The sequence below is a fragment of the Monodelphis domestica genome, chromosome 8, assembly GCF_027887165.1.
Source record: "Monodelphis domestica isolate mMonDom1 chromosome 8, mMonDom1.pri, whole genome shotgun sequence".
Classification (NCBI taxonomy): Eukaryota; Metazoa; Chordata; class Mammalia; order Didelphimorphia; family Didelphidae; genus Monodelphis; species Monodelphis domestica.
In genome coordinates, this window is record NC_077234.1 from 181,145,397 (window position 1) to 181,160,863 (window position 15,467).

At 36.7% G+C, this 15,467-nt stretch overlaps 1 protein-coding gene across 5 annotated transcripts in view; it reads right to left on the reverse strand.

Annotated features, from left to right (window-relative positions):
- RAB20 (RAB20, member RAS oncogene family) overlaps positions 1-15,467 on the reverse strand; it is a 117,460-nt gene that overhangs the window by 71,811 nt on the left and 30,182 nt on the right. For 3 of the 5 annotated variants that reach the window (XR_008914123.1, XR_471333.3, XM_056807938.1), the window contains exon 2: positions 7,573-7,626. The gene's annotated coding sequence lies outside the window, so the exon portion shown is untranslated. The other 2 variants (XM_056807939.1, XM_056807940.1) reach the window with 2 other exon arrangements.

Below are 15,467 nucleotides of genomic sequence, written 5' to 3' on the forward strand. Positions count from 1 at the left end.
CCATTTCCCTTTGGATTCTATATTTACTTGAAGGTGAATGTGTCAGAGACTTTTTCAAAGAAAGTTTTGTGGCAACAGTTCTTGCTTGACTAAGGTCAAGGTAAATACTACTTTCTAAACATTAAGTCTAGGTGACTAACTGATATCAACTGATGATATCTTGGATGGGGGAGGACATTGGTGGGGTCCTTGAGAAAGACACCCCAACCTTTCTATGTTACCCCTAGAACCTTGAGTGGGAACTGTAGAAGCCACTCTCTGAGCCCTGCCAATGTGAATGAGGTTGGGAGAATGGCCTCAGAGCATATGCAACACTTAAAATTTAGGCACTTCATTGTAATATCAGAATTTGTACAAAGGCATTAAAAACTTTTTGAGTTTTGAGAAACCACCAGTTGATGGAGCAAGTACTCAGAAGGTGCTATGCTTGAATCGATTCATGTCCAAATGGAATTTCACAGTTGTTGTTATAAAATGTCAGATAATGGTCACACACTTGGTTCAATGGTCCATTATCTTCCATTTTTTATCACCAAAGAGTTAGTCTTTAAGGTGTTAGTCCAGCGACACAGAATTTCCAAAGAGCTGTCCCATAAAAATTCCTTTCTAGCAACGTTGTGTGCAAAACTTCTGCTTCCTCCAAGATGGAGGCAATGTCCTTAAGCCTTTAAGTGGGAGTCAAAGTACTTCAGTGTGTGAAGACCATTCCTGGAAGACCAGTTATTTCAATATCCAATTCAAACACTTACTAAATGTATTAAGCTAAAACCTGTGTTTAGTTTTAAAGAAGGAAGCAATAACTTTGTTCTCAAGGGCTACAATATTTTATGCTTCTAAATAATGGAATCAAAAGACTGCCCCAAATCACAACCCAGTTTCATAAAATGGGAAGTAGGGAAGGGAAGAGACTATTTTCTCTGCTATGTGTGAGGTGTTGTGCTACATTCATTTTACAAACCCAGTGGAATTGCTTGTTGGCTACAGGAGTGGGGAAGAAAAGAACATGAATCATGTAACCCTGGGAAAATATTCTAAATGAATTAATTAAAGAAATAAAATTTAAAAAATAAATACATTTTACAAATAACATTTTATTTGATCCTCAAAACAATACTATAATGTGGGTACTATTATTATCTGCTTTTTGTAGTTGTGAACCCTTTTAATCATTCAGGAGAGCAATTTGGACCTATAAAACAGTACATATCCTTTGATCCAGCCATACCATTATTAGGTTTGTATCCCAAAGAGATTTAAAGGGGGTGGGGGGGGGAGGAGAACCTATCGGTACAAAATATTTAAAGCACTTCTTTTTAAGGAACCAAGGACTTAGAAAGTTACACTGGGGGATGGCTGAGTAAGTTATAGTTTATGGTCGTAATGGCATACTATTGTGCTGTAAGAAATGGCAAGAAGGAAGAGCTCAGAAAAACCTGGAAAGACTTACACGAACTGAAGCAGAGTGAAATAAGCTGAACCAGGAGATCATTGTACATAGTGACAAGAACACTGTACAATGAACATATGTGAAAAACAGCTGTTCTCGTCATTTCAATGATCCTAAATTATCCCAAAGAACTCGGGATAAAAAATGTCTTCCACTTCCAGAGAAAAAGAACTGAGTCTGAATCCAGACCAAAGCAAACTTTTTTCACTTTCTTAATTTTTTTTCTATTTGAGGTTCCCCCACAAAAAGATTAGTATGGGGAAATGTTTTACATGATTGCACTTGTAAAATCTATACGAGATTGCTTACCACCTCGAGGGCAGTGAGGGTTTGGGGGAGAGGAAGGGAGGGAAGAGAATTCGAGATTCAATATTCATTGAAAAATGTTGGAAACACTTTTTTATATATATAGGAGAAAAAAATAAAATTAAGTTAAGTATTATCCTCATTTTACAGTTAAAGAAACTGAAACAAAAAGAGGCTGAATGATTTGTGCAGGATCATACAGCTATTGAGCATCCAGGATGGATTTGAACTCAATTCTTCCTGACTCCAGGCATAGTACTCTATTCATTGTATCACTTGATGTCTGGAACTCATGATACAAGAAGAATTATCATTACAGATTATAGCCTTTGTTCTCCAAGGACTGTAAATATCTCCCTAAAATACTACAAGAACTTTAAAACCTTTACTGGCAATATATTTTGCATGATTTCCCATGTATTAACTGATATCATTTGACTTGCCTTCTCAGTAAATGGTGGAGGGATCAGAGGGTTTTGTTAGCAATGATATTGGAATGGTTTGCTGTTTCCTTTTCCAGCCTATTTTGCAAATGAAGAAAGGAGGCAAATAGGACTAAGTGACTTTCCCGGGGTAACACATTTAGGTCAAATTTGAACCCAGGACCTCCCATCTCTTAACTCCTACCTTGTTCCTCTGAACTGCCTATATATTTCTTGAAAGCAGGACTCATAACTTATAGTTTTCTTATGTCCTTTACAGAGCCTATTACAGTTCAATGCCATATTAAGAACTTGAAAAAGATAGGTTGAACTCAATTAAACAAGACTTCTATGTCCTCTAGGCTTGCTACAATTCACCATTTTGCTTAGTGTGAATCTGCAGAAAATAGAGACCATTCCTGTTAATAGTATTTTTTCCGCTGCATTACTCACTATAATTCAGTTTTCTTTTAAAAGCCCAAAGACATCCACATTTTCACCACCTAAGAAGAAAGAATTTATTTTCATAGTCCAAACTTTTCTGTATTTTTTTTAAGCCCTTACCTTCCATCTTGGAGTCAATATTGTGTATTGGCTCCAAGGCAGAAGGGCTAGGCAATGGAGGTTAAGTGACTTGCCCAGGGTCACACAGCTGGGAAGTGTCTGAGGCCAGATTTGAACCTAGGACCTCCCATCTCTAGGCCTGGCTCTCAATCCACTGAGCCATCCAACTGCCCCCTCTTTTCTGTATTTTAAAGCTACTTGAGTGGTTATGGGGGCTCTAGGATCATATTAAGCTTCTGCTTCTTTTTTTTTTTACTTTTTTAAATTACATCAAGAAACATATTTGACAGCTGTTTTCTTACATTTTAAGGTTCAGATTTTCTCCCATAGTCTGATATAGGTTATACCAGTGTTTTCCTGTAATAAGTATTTCCATATTGCTCGTGCCATGACAGAAGACACATATACATACAATTAAAAAACCTATGAAGAAAATAAAGAGGCAAATGGCATGCTTTGATCTGCAATCAGACTCCCAACAATTCCTTCTTTGGCTACAGATAGCATTTTTCAACATGGGTCTCTTGGAAACTTGCTTTGCTGATAATGGTTTACTCCTTCACTCTTGAGCATCATACAATATTTCTGTTATTGTATACATCGTCCTCCTGGTTCTGCTCATTGCTCTTTGTATGTGCTCATCTAAAGCTTTCCTTGTTTTTCTGAATTCATCCTGCACATCTTATGGTGCAATAGTTTTCCATTACAACCACATACCACAACTAGTTCAACCATTCCCCAAATGGTTGAAGCTTCTCTTTCAAAACATCTGCCAGGAGGTAGGGGGTGTGGCCCCTCCCTAGCATGGGATTGGTCCAATTCAAGACCAATCCCATGCAAGGAGGTAGGGGTGTGGCCACTCCCCCAGCATGGGATTGGCCCATTAATCCCATGCCAAAAAGTAGGAGGGACCCCTAAGGCATGTTGGGGATTCAGTTTCCCCCCTACAACATTTTGAAACTCACAGTTTGTAGAGTTCTTCTGGTTCTGCCTACTGCTCTTTGTATGTGCTCATCTAAGGCTTTCCATGTTTTTCTGAATTCATCCTGCTCATCTTATGGCGCAATAGTTTTCCATTACAACCACATACCACAACTTGTTCAACCATTCCCCAGTTGGTTGAAGTCTCTTTTAAAACATCTGCACGTGGCAGCCTCAATGGGGAATCACATCATGGTGAGACAATGCGAAAAAAATGGAAAGAGTGACCCAAAATGTATATTAGAAATGGGGAGCTGTCTATCTGCCACCTCTGACAAAAATTGTAAGTAGTGTTTAACATTCCTTTGAAGGAGGTTACTGTGGAATTTTTAAAAATTATCTGATATATTAATAACAAATGTTTATCTAGATCAGCGGTTCTCAACCTGTGGGTTGCGACCCCGCCGACCAAAACACAGGGGTCACCTAAAGCCATTGGAAAATACATATTTCTGATGGCTTTAGCCGCTGAGAAATCACACTACTTTACAGCAAGACCTAGGAAAGAACGGGGACCCTGCTGCCCGCACATTGTACTAATATTAGTTACCGATCAGCAGCCCTTCCCCATGAGGGGCGATGGATTTACCCTGTTGCCTGGAGACCGGACTCAAACAGAGACCCCGAGAGAGCACCCGGGTGCTGGCTCTGGAGGGGTTAAGAATGAGTCCTGGAGCGGATAACTCCTGGAGTGGATAACAGAGCCAAGTAACCCCATTAAAGTGAAGCCTCAGCTGGAGCTGCAGGGAGATGACAGGAAGAAGGCAGCATCTGCAGACCCCCTCCCCAGGCAGGACTTACCTCCCGCCCCAGCGCTCAGGCTGCCTCCTGCTGGGTTAATATTTCTCAACATATAATTATTGTTTTTGTGATTAATCACTATGTTTAAATTATGTTTGATTTGTAGCAATGAGAATACATAATGCATATCAGGTATTTACATTCCAAATCATAACTGTAGCAAAATTACAGTTCTGAAGTAGCCACCAAAATAATTTTTTGGTTTGGGGTCACCACAACATGAGGAACTGTATTGCGGGGTCACGGCATTAGAAAGGTTGAGAACTACTGATCTAGATAATAGAGAGAGAGAATATCAATGAGATAAGGTTTTTTGTAAAGATAAGGAATTTGAAGCCTAGAGGGATTAAGTGACTTGTTCACATCATAGGGCAAATGCCAGAAGTGGTAGCTGAATCAAGATCCCTGAATTCAAGCCCAATATTCTATCCACTAGGTCACACTATCTCCACCTCCAATCTCCCCCCACCAAATTCTATCTGACATAGATACATAATTGAAGATTTCCAAGTGCTTTCCTCAAAAAAATCCCTGAAGGTGGCTAATGTGTGTTACCTCATTTAATCCCTCATAACAACCCTATAAAGAAGGTGCTAGTATTATTCTCCTTTTTACAAATGGGGAAACTGAGGCTGAAATCTTAAATGAATCACATAGCTAATAGCTGTCTAAGGCAAGATTTGAATCCAAATATCCTGGATCAGAGTTCAATGTACTTTTCCTTAAACTAAGCTGTCTCCTAATTTATTAGTTAATGCCCTGGGAAACAGGATTGTGGTGACACTGGGACTTTGGGCCTTATTTCTGACATAGCCTCCATCTGGAAGTCCCTACTTCTTCCACATATAATTGTATTTTTATGTTCCACATAGCTTTTGGGGAGGAGAGGAAACAATTGATACAAAAATTCCTGCATATTCCTTTGCCATTGGGCAGCCCTATCTGCTTCAGTTCTTCCCTCTATGACTCAACCTAAGATGAAGTGAAAAAACTAATGGATTTGGTCAGAAAACCTGGGTTTGAATCCTGATTCTACCACTTATCTGCTCCTTATCTTTTTCTTTTTTTTGCTTTTAAAAAATTTTTTCCCATAGTTACATGATTCTTCTTGTCTCCCTCCCCTCTTCCCTCCCCCTCTCAGAGTGGACAAACAATTTCACTGGCTTATGCATATATTATCACTCAAGACCTATTTCCATATTATTAATTTTTATGAGTCCTCTTTTAAAACCAAAACCTCAAACCCTATATCCATATGAACAAGTGATCAATCATATGTTTTCCTTCTGTGTTTCTGCTCCCACAGTTCTTTCTCTGGATGTGGATAGTGTTCTTTCTCATAAGTCCCTCAGAATTGTCCTGGGTCATTGCATTGCTTTTGGTAGCAAAGTCAATCACATATGATCATCCCACAATGTTTCACCTTTTGTTTATCTTTTTTTTTTAAACCCTTACCTTCCATCTTGGAGTTAATACTGTGTATTGGCTCCAAGGCAGAAGAGTGGTAAGGGCTAGGCAATGGGGGTCAAGTGACTTGCCCAGGGTCACCCAGCTGGGAAGTGTCTGAGGCCAGATTTGAACCCAGGACCTCCCATCTCTAGGTCTGGCTCTCAATCCACTGAGCTACCCAGCTGCCCCCACCTTCTGTTTATCTTGAACAAGTCACTTAATCATTTTACTTAAATTTCTTCCACTGTAAAATTGGGAAAATAAAAATATGTATAGTACTTTCCTTATAAGGCTATTCTGAAAAGTAAAATGAACTATAGGGTAAAAAGTACTTTGTAAAAATGTTATAGTATAAAGCTAGACTATATACATACATATAGATAAATATATGTGTATTTTGTTGTTCATTCATTTTTAAGTCATGATCAATTATTTGTGACTCCATTTGGAGTTTTCTTAGAAAAGATACTGGTGGTTTGCTATTTCCTTCTCTAGCTCCTTTTATAGATGTGGAAACTGAGGCAAGCAGGGTTAAGGGACTTGTTTAGGGTCACTTAGCTAATAAGTGTCTGAGATTTAATTGGAATTTAGGTCTTCCTGACTCCAGACCCAACATATTTCTATCCATGACACCATCTGCTACCCTGATATGTTTATGTGTAAAATTATTAACTAATATTATTATTCTTGCCTATTTTCCATACCCAGCTAAAGTTCTCTTGTGGCTAAGGAACAGTAGCAATGACTTTCCATCAATTCCCTGTTTCTGGTCTATAGCACCCTGTTTGAAAGTCAGTGACTGAAGGTGCTCAGGTGGGCATTTTAATAGCTTTTTGCTCTTACAGATAAGTAGGACATCCGACTCTGCCTCCATTCCCTTTATGGCAGCACTGAGCCAACATTCTTTAAAGAAATGATTCAAGGTTGGGGGGATTCAGGAAATGATTCATACTTCAAGTTTCTAGAATAAATATTAACTCAGCTCTTCAATGCTATGAAGTTCAATGAAGAAATGCTCATAACCCAAAGTCAGTTTTTTTAATTATTAAACTACTGGCCTGAATACTAGGTGAGATGAGAATATTAAAATGTGAACTGAAAGTAAACTTGCATTTTAACCTGGAAAAATGAGTTGATAATTATAGCCATAACAGTTTGGGGGAAGATAGGAATGAGGGAAAAAGACTATTATTGCAATCCCATTTCTTAATCCTATTCAAGATCTTTTAATGTTTCTTTCTATGGTTTGTGAAACCTGATTAACCTGTAGAATTATTACAGAACTAAGATATTGAAGTATTAGAGTTGGCAGCTCCTAACAGTACCATATTCAGGTGGGTCCTCAAAACTGATGATAATGAATCTGATGATAATGAAAATCGAAAAGGTGTTAGAAGATTAGAGAATTTTCATTAGAGGATATCTACAGCACTGGTCTGAAAACACTCACCTCTGTCAAATAGGAAAATTGAACAGAGCTAAAAGCCATCAATGGAATGGTCTGCTTACAGCTCCCTCATTTTATGGATGGAACCAACCAGTGCCCAGAGAAATGTTGAGTCTGGAATCCACATTTCCTAACAGCAAGACCATTGCTCTTACCAGAAAATTGCACCATCTATTAATGTTGTCTGTCCAACTTCTTATTCTCTAACCCTAGATAAAAAAAGAAAGAATATTTAGGCAAGGATCCATGGCTACCATGACCCCTAAATGAATATGCACCACCAGTAGACGTCTATTCCATCAGTATAGGTTTGATCAAAGACTAGGAAATAATGAAATCTGAGGAGGTGGAGGAGGATGAAACTTCTAAAACTAGAGGCATGGGCCTCACACCTTTAAAATACTAGATGTTATTAAAATTTAAAAATAAAATAAAACCATGTATAGCCCAAATTGAATTACTTGCCAACTCTGGAGGGAGAGTAGGGAAGAAAGGAAGAAGACAATTTGGCTCATATAACTTTGAGAAACTTATGTGGAAATTTGTTATTAAAATTTTTAAATAATAATAAAATACTAGAAGGAAAATTGACTGCCTCCACAGTATGGACTCTATAAAGGAGAAGAGGAGATTCTCTAATTTCTATAGAATCTCAAGACTTTTAAGGAGTCAGCTAGGTGGCTCAATGGATTGAGAGCCAGATCTAGAGACACAAGGTCCTTGGCTCGAATCTGACCTCAGAAACTTCCTAGTTGTGTGACTCTGGGCAAATCACTTAAATATTGCCTAGCCCTTACCATTCTTCTGTGTTGCTTCTAACATGGAAGGTAAGAGTTAAAAAAAAAAAGACTTTTGAGACTATCTACTCCAACCAAGTCTGGCAAGGAGAGGGGAAAATATACATTTGTTACCAATTTTTCATGTATTCAAAAATATTTATAGCAAAATGATGGCAAAGATTTGAGAGGATGTCCATCAATTAGGGAATGGATGTACAAGTAATGGAATACTATTGTGCCATAAGACCATGATGAAAGGGATGGCTTCAGAGAAATGGGGGAAGACTTGTATGAACTGATATAGAGTGACATGAGCAGAACTAAAGTAATTATGCAGTAACAATATTATTATAAAGTCAAATATCTTTAAAGACTCAAAGACTGATCAATTCAGTGATCAATCACAATTTCTGAGTAGTGAAACATGCTACCCACTCCTGGCAGAGAGGTGATGGACTCTGAGTGCAGATTAAAAGATTTTGGAGGGCATGGCCAATACAGGGATTTATTTAGCTTTGCTTTCTTAATTGGCAATAAAAGAATGGGAAGGAGAAAAGGTGGATTTCCATTGATGGAAAAAAATGCAAATTAGAACTAACGAAAGTTTCCAGGTCTGTAAGGATGATATTAGAAAATAAGTATTGTTTTATTCATTTAGAGATAATAAGTAAAGAATGGACTCTATAAAGAGAAGAAGAGAATCTTTGGAGTTTGAAGCAGAGCTCAAAGAGCATGTTAATTTCAACTGCTGACAATTATAACCATTTTTTTCATGTCAATTACTCTCTCTGGCACTTGGGAGTTGATCTCTGGCAGTTAGCAGAGACATACTCAGAGACTCTCTCTCAGGACTGGAGGAGGTAACATCTTTGCCTCTCTCTCTGTCTGAGGGAAAGATCTGAAGGAGTTCAGTGTTTTCCTTTCCCAACTTGGGAAACACTAGTGAAACATCTATTGTGGTATTTATAGATTGGTTTATATCTGAGAAGACCAAAGAAAGATCTGGTCTTTGGTTTGGACTCCGAGTCTGTGAAGACTCTTGCTGAGACTCAACCAGCTAGCCTTTGCTATTTTATAATTTGAAGGGGAAGTTAAGATTTATAAGGATAATAGTGGTAGTTTTTATTTAGATAGTATAAATTTGGGTTAGTCAGATCAGGGAGGAATAGTGTAGCCTGTGAAACACAGGAGAAGCAGTTTCTTACAGAACCTGGGAGTTTATTTGGATGAATTTAGAATCCCTTAGAATTAGAAATTCTTTATTTATCCTTATATATTTCAATAAATACTTTATTGTTATAATAAGAGTCTCTTTAGCGCCGCATCATCACTGAGGATACTTTTGATTACCTCTATCAAAAGTATACGAAAGTATCCGAACAGTTTGAACCTAATTGGTGAGTTAAACAGTTTTGAAAAGTTTTGAACCTATATTTTGAACAGTTTTTCCATCTAAATATTTTATTTTATAACTTGCCAAATTTTATTTTTATAGGTCCTAGAAGTCTAAAAGGTGTCTGGATCCCCTTTTGCTACATATGTTTATCTTTTTAGTTCATTTTTTAAAAAACCTTACCTTCTATCTTAGAATCAATACTAAGTATTGGTTCCAAGGCAGAAGAGTGCTAAGGGCTAGGCAATTGGGGTTAAATGACTTACCCAGGATCACCCAACTAGGAAGTATCAGAGGTCAGCCACCTAGCTGTTTTAGTTAGTTTTCAACATAAATTAAAAAACAGTAAATTTCAAAGAAAACAACAATGGCATACAAAACTATGTCACTATCAACCAATGAACCATGGAGCAACTAATTACATTAAAAATATATAATATTTCATGTAATTCTTAACTATATACATATATATTTCATATTCAGTGTACATAGATTCCTGAATAATGGCTTGCAAATTTGTCCTGTGAATAGAACATATGTGAGTATTTTCTAGGGCACAGGAACCTTAGCTTCTTTGCTTTCACTATATGATGGTGTAGACTCATTTTATTGTGCAGCCTTTACTTTCCTAAATCAATTGTTTTTAAGATTTAGTTGCATTTTGGTATATAATTTTACTTCACAATGATAAAGCACATACATTTTTATATTTTTCATTACAAACATTTAAATGTATATTTTATGTTTCTCTTTAACAAAATATAAATACCAATATTTTTACCAAATGTATACCATATGTATTTTACCAAAATTTTAATTTTTTAAAAATATTACCAACTATATTTTCTAGATCATGCCAAAATTATTTTTAAAAAAATTAAAACCATTCTAGTGAAAATAGTAGTATTTTGAAAATAATTAATTTTAAGTCTAAAAAGTCATGTTTTGCGAGTTTATATTTTATAAGCACTTATTGAAATGTAGATGGTAATAATATAATATATTATGATTTTTATATTCTTTGAGAAAAAATATTTTATTTTCCAATTCCACTTTTTTCTTTGTGAACAAGATAAGGTATATTGGAGGGTTCTTGCATGTTAGTAGAAATCTTATTTAAAGATCTTTTATCCAATCCTTTCCTCTTCTCTCCTATCCTCCAATTTCCTTCTTTCTTTTTCTCTTTTCTATCCTTTCGTGGAGTCCTGAAAAACATTTTTTAACTAAATCCAAACCCACTTTTGGTTCTGTCCATCTCTCTCTCTCTCTCTCTCTCTATATATATATATACCTCTTATGACAATGAATTTCATTTTTGCATATTTCTAATTTCCTTTACACAAGCCTCAATCTACCAGTTTGCAGCTTCTCTCCTTACTTTGACCTCTGATCTCTGAGGCCAAGCTAAATATGTCTTATCTTTCTTCTTCCTTGTAGTTTTCCAAATACTTGAAGATAGTTATCAGTAGGCCTCTCCTCTTCCTTCTCAAGTCTTCTCCAGGCTAAATAGTCTATTTTCTCCCACTAATACTCATTCGTTGGGTGAGATCAAAGGATCATTGATTTAGAGCTAGAAAGGACCTTAGAGATCATTTAGTTCAAACCTCTCATTTTTAAGATAAGGAAGCTGAGGTTAATTTGCTCAAGATAATATCCATAGTAAAAGGCACAATTTTAAACCACTTTATCATTTTGGTTGTCTTTCTCTGCATACTTTTCCAGTTTCTCAAAGCCATTATAAAATATAATGACACAGTAGTCTGGATAGAGTATGACTAAGCAAAGTATAACAGGACTACTGCCTCCATAACCCTGGACCCTAAGCCTTTCAATGTAGCATAACTTTTTTATCCACCATATAACTAATATTGGCCTTGCAGTCCACTCAAGACTCCACATTTTTTTTTTCATACAAACTACTGAACCATTGAACTCCCATCCTGGATTCATGAAATTGACTCCTTGTACACAATTGTAGAACTTTACATTTATCATTATTAAATATTACTAAATTCAGTCCAGCATCCTAACATTGTTGAAATTTTTCCAAATCTTGTCATCTCAAATGTTTGTTATCCTTCCTAACTAATTTGACAAGCATGTCATCTCTGCCTTTTAGTTATTTATAAAAAAATTTCATTCTTTCTATTTCTCTCACTTCCTATCCCCAAAGCTTTAGAAGACATATATCTTCTATACATTTTTTTTAATCTCAAGACTCTTTTACACTCAGAAATTACTGAGGAACTCAAAGAGCTTCTGTTTATGTGAATTATATCTATCAATATTTACCCTCTTCAAAGTTAAAACTAATGCATTTTAAGAATATTTAGTTATTTATTTATTTGAAAATAAGAATAAGCCCATTATATGTTAACATGACTAGTACATTTTTATGAAAAATAATTGTGTTTTCCAATTAAAAATAGTGGAATAGCATTGTTTTATACATATTTTTGGTAATCTCTTTAATATCTTGCTTTAGGAGAAAGCTAGATTCTCCTATCTGCTTCTGTATTCAATCTGTTATTATATGTTGTCTTAATTAAAGTGGATAAAGAAAATCCAGCCACACAGATACACAGAGTTGGAAAAGGAAGAAGTATTTTAATCCGCAAGTATTATCACTATTAGTTTGAGCATAGTTTTAACCTTGAGAATCCTCTGAAAAAGAACCACTTTGAGAACCACTGCCCTTGATGAATCCCAGAAGGCTCTCCTTAAACAACTATGAAGCCACCACCACACTGAAGCCAAGAACTTCCATCCCTTCTCTTAATCACTTTCCTACTATCCATAACAGGCATATATAATTGCAAAAGCATTCCAGAGCCAAGAAATGCCCTAAAGACAGCTACTGGGAACTTGGACATGTTGCAACAGCAAAACAAGTGAGTAGGAGGGAGAAACTTGATGTGTGAGGAAGAGGGTGCTCAATTTCTCATTTCCTGCCATGCTTCTGGGAAGGAATTTGCTTCAAGAGCTAAGGAACCAAAAGCTCAAAATGATATTTTATTCACCTCTGATGAAGCATCTCCTCTCTGGTCAGGGGACTTGATGTTGGAACAGCCAGGCTATTGAATCAATGCCAAGAGGCTAGAAGCTGGAAGGAAAGAAACTCATCTATTGTTTGTCTTTATTTAGGGGTTAGGTAAAAAAGGGTCTTTTTTGGCAGAAATAGATGGGTGGAGTAAATGGGGAAGAAATAATGATTCAGGAGGGAAAAAAGAAAGTAAAGATTATCAACAAAATATTTTAAAGAAAACAAGAAAGCTCAGGAAGGTTCACAAACAAGGCAGATTGAGGAGAGCCCAGTGGAGGACTTGATTCCCAAGCTAAGAAAGCTTAGGAATTCTGGTAGCCAAAGGTCAGGAGGGAGAAATCCACTTAAAAACAAAACAAAACAAACAAACAAAAACAAAACACCCTTACTTTCTGTCTTAGTAACAACTCCAAGACAGAAGGGAACGAGCTAGGCAAATGGAGTTAAGTGATGTGTCTAAGACTAGATTTGAACCCAGACCCTCCAAACTCCAGCCTTGGCACTTTACCTACTGTGCCACCTAGCTGCAGCGGCAATCCACTTTCTAACTTTTCCAGCCCATAATAATTTCTCTTTTCTCTGAACTACAACACTTATGTTTTATGCCTCATACTTGAGCACTTAGTGTTTGCCCGCCAAGTGCGTATTGAGTTCATCGTGGGTGTTTTCTAATGTAATGGGAAATGGATAGGGATAGGATAAGATTTAAGAAAAGTAGAAGGCTGTCTTTAAGGCACATACTAGGAACTCAAGGATTTTAGCAAGCAGAAGGCAGAGGAGGAACAGTTTGGGAGTGACAACTGCTAGAGAGGAGTGACTTCCTGTGGGAGGGTAAGAGCTTCCTGTCACAGAATGGTGGAGGAAAGGCTGGCTTATTTTAGCTCATCTACCTCAACCTGACTGTGGAGGAGGAGTACACCCCTACTCCATCTTTGGAGGTGCTCTATTTAACTCAAAAAGATCTAGAAAAGGATCTCCTATACCTGCTGTGCTTTTCAGACGGTTTTATCTAAAAAATCCTGTCAGATCAGCTTTGAGTTTTTATCTCAGTTCTTTTCTGAACTCTTTTTCAATGAAAATATGACTTGCTCTGGAACTGTTTTAATTTTACTATAGAATCAAAAAAGGTGGACAGTGTGTTCTGTCCAGGAAGTTAATTACTTAACAATCATTAATTAATTCAGCAAGCATTTAAAACATTCCCACTAGGCTGTATGGGTAGGATGCAACAGTGAAAGAATAAATTATCCAGACTTTCAAGGAATGTTCGGTCTGCCTCATTTCTTATCTTTGGGTTGGGTCCCAGGAGAAGTTGTTTTTTTTTTAAGTACTTCCTTTACAAGTACATTTACTACACAAAATTATGAAGAACAAAATAAGCAGAACCAAAAGAACATTATCTATAGCCACAGGAATATTATTTGCAGAATGACTTGTATAAGTCCACTTCCAGAGAAAGAACTCATAGAAAGAATCAGGACATAGTTTTATGTACACAAACACACACACACACACACACACACACACACACACATATAAATGTTCACTTCCTGTCCTAGAATCAATACTGTGTATTGGTTCCAAGGCAGAAAAGAGAGAAGGGATAGACTATTAGGGTTAAGGGACTTGCCCAGGATCACACAGCTAGGAAGTATCTGAATTCACATTTGAACCCAGGACTTCCCATTTCTAAGCCAGGCTTTCAATCCACTGAGCCACCTAGGTACCCCCTACCTTTTTAACCTTTTTGTCAAATGATGCCATCTCTAGTGAGGGGAAGGGAGGGAGGAAGATACCTGGCAATTTTAATGTAACAAGTAAGCAAATAAATAATTTTTTTACAAATTAAACAAAAACCAAATATGGATTATACTTACAAAGTCAGGAACATTGTATTGTAGAAAGATGAACAAAATAACTTTCCTGTCTGAAATTTGTGCTCATTTAATTTCCTACCTTTGCTACTTTACATATGCCTGAAATGCTATTCCTTTTCAACTCTTCCTCTTAGAATTCCTAGCTCCCTAAGATTAGGTTTGGATCAACATCTCACTCCCTACACCAAGATAAACTCAGAATGGGAGAATGACCTGAATATAAAGAAGGAAACTATAAGTAAATTAGGTGAACACAGAATAGTATACATGTCAGATCTTTGGGAAGCGGAAGATTTTAAAACCAAGCAAAACTTAGAAAAAAAATCACAAAATGTAAAATAAATAATTTTGACTACATCAAATTAAAAAGTTTTTGTACAAACAAAACCAATGCAACCAAAATCAGAAGGGAAGTAACAAATTGGGAAACAACCTTCATAACAAAAACCTCTGACAAAAGTCTAATAACTCAAATTTATAAAGAACTAAACCAAGTGTACAAAAAATCAAGCCATTCTCCAATTGATAAATGGGCAAGGGACATGAATAGGCAATTTTCAGTCAAAGAAATCAAAACTATTAATAAGAACATGAAAAAGTATTCCAAATCTGTCATAATCAGAGAGATGCAAATCAAAACAACTCTGAGATATCACCTCACACCTAGCAGATTGGCTAACATGACAGCAATGGAAAGTAATGAATGCTGGAGGGGATGTGGCAAAGCAGGGACACTAATTCATTGCTGGTAGAGTTGTGAATTAATCCAACCATTCTGGAGGGCAATTTGGAACTATGCCCAAGAGGCACTAAAAGACTGTCTGCCCTTTGATCCAGCCATAGCACTGCTGGGCTTGTACCCTAAAGAACTAATAAGGAAAAAGACATGTACAAGAATATTCATAGCTGTGATCTTTGTGGTGGCCAAAAATTGGAAAATGAGGGGATGCCCTTCAAT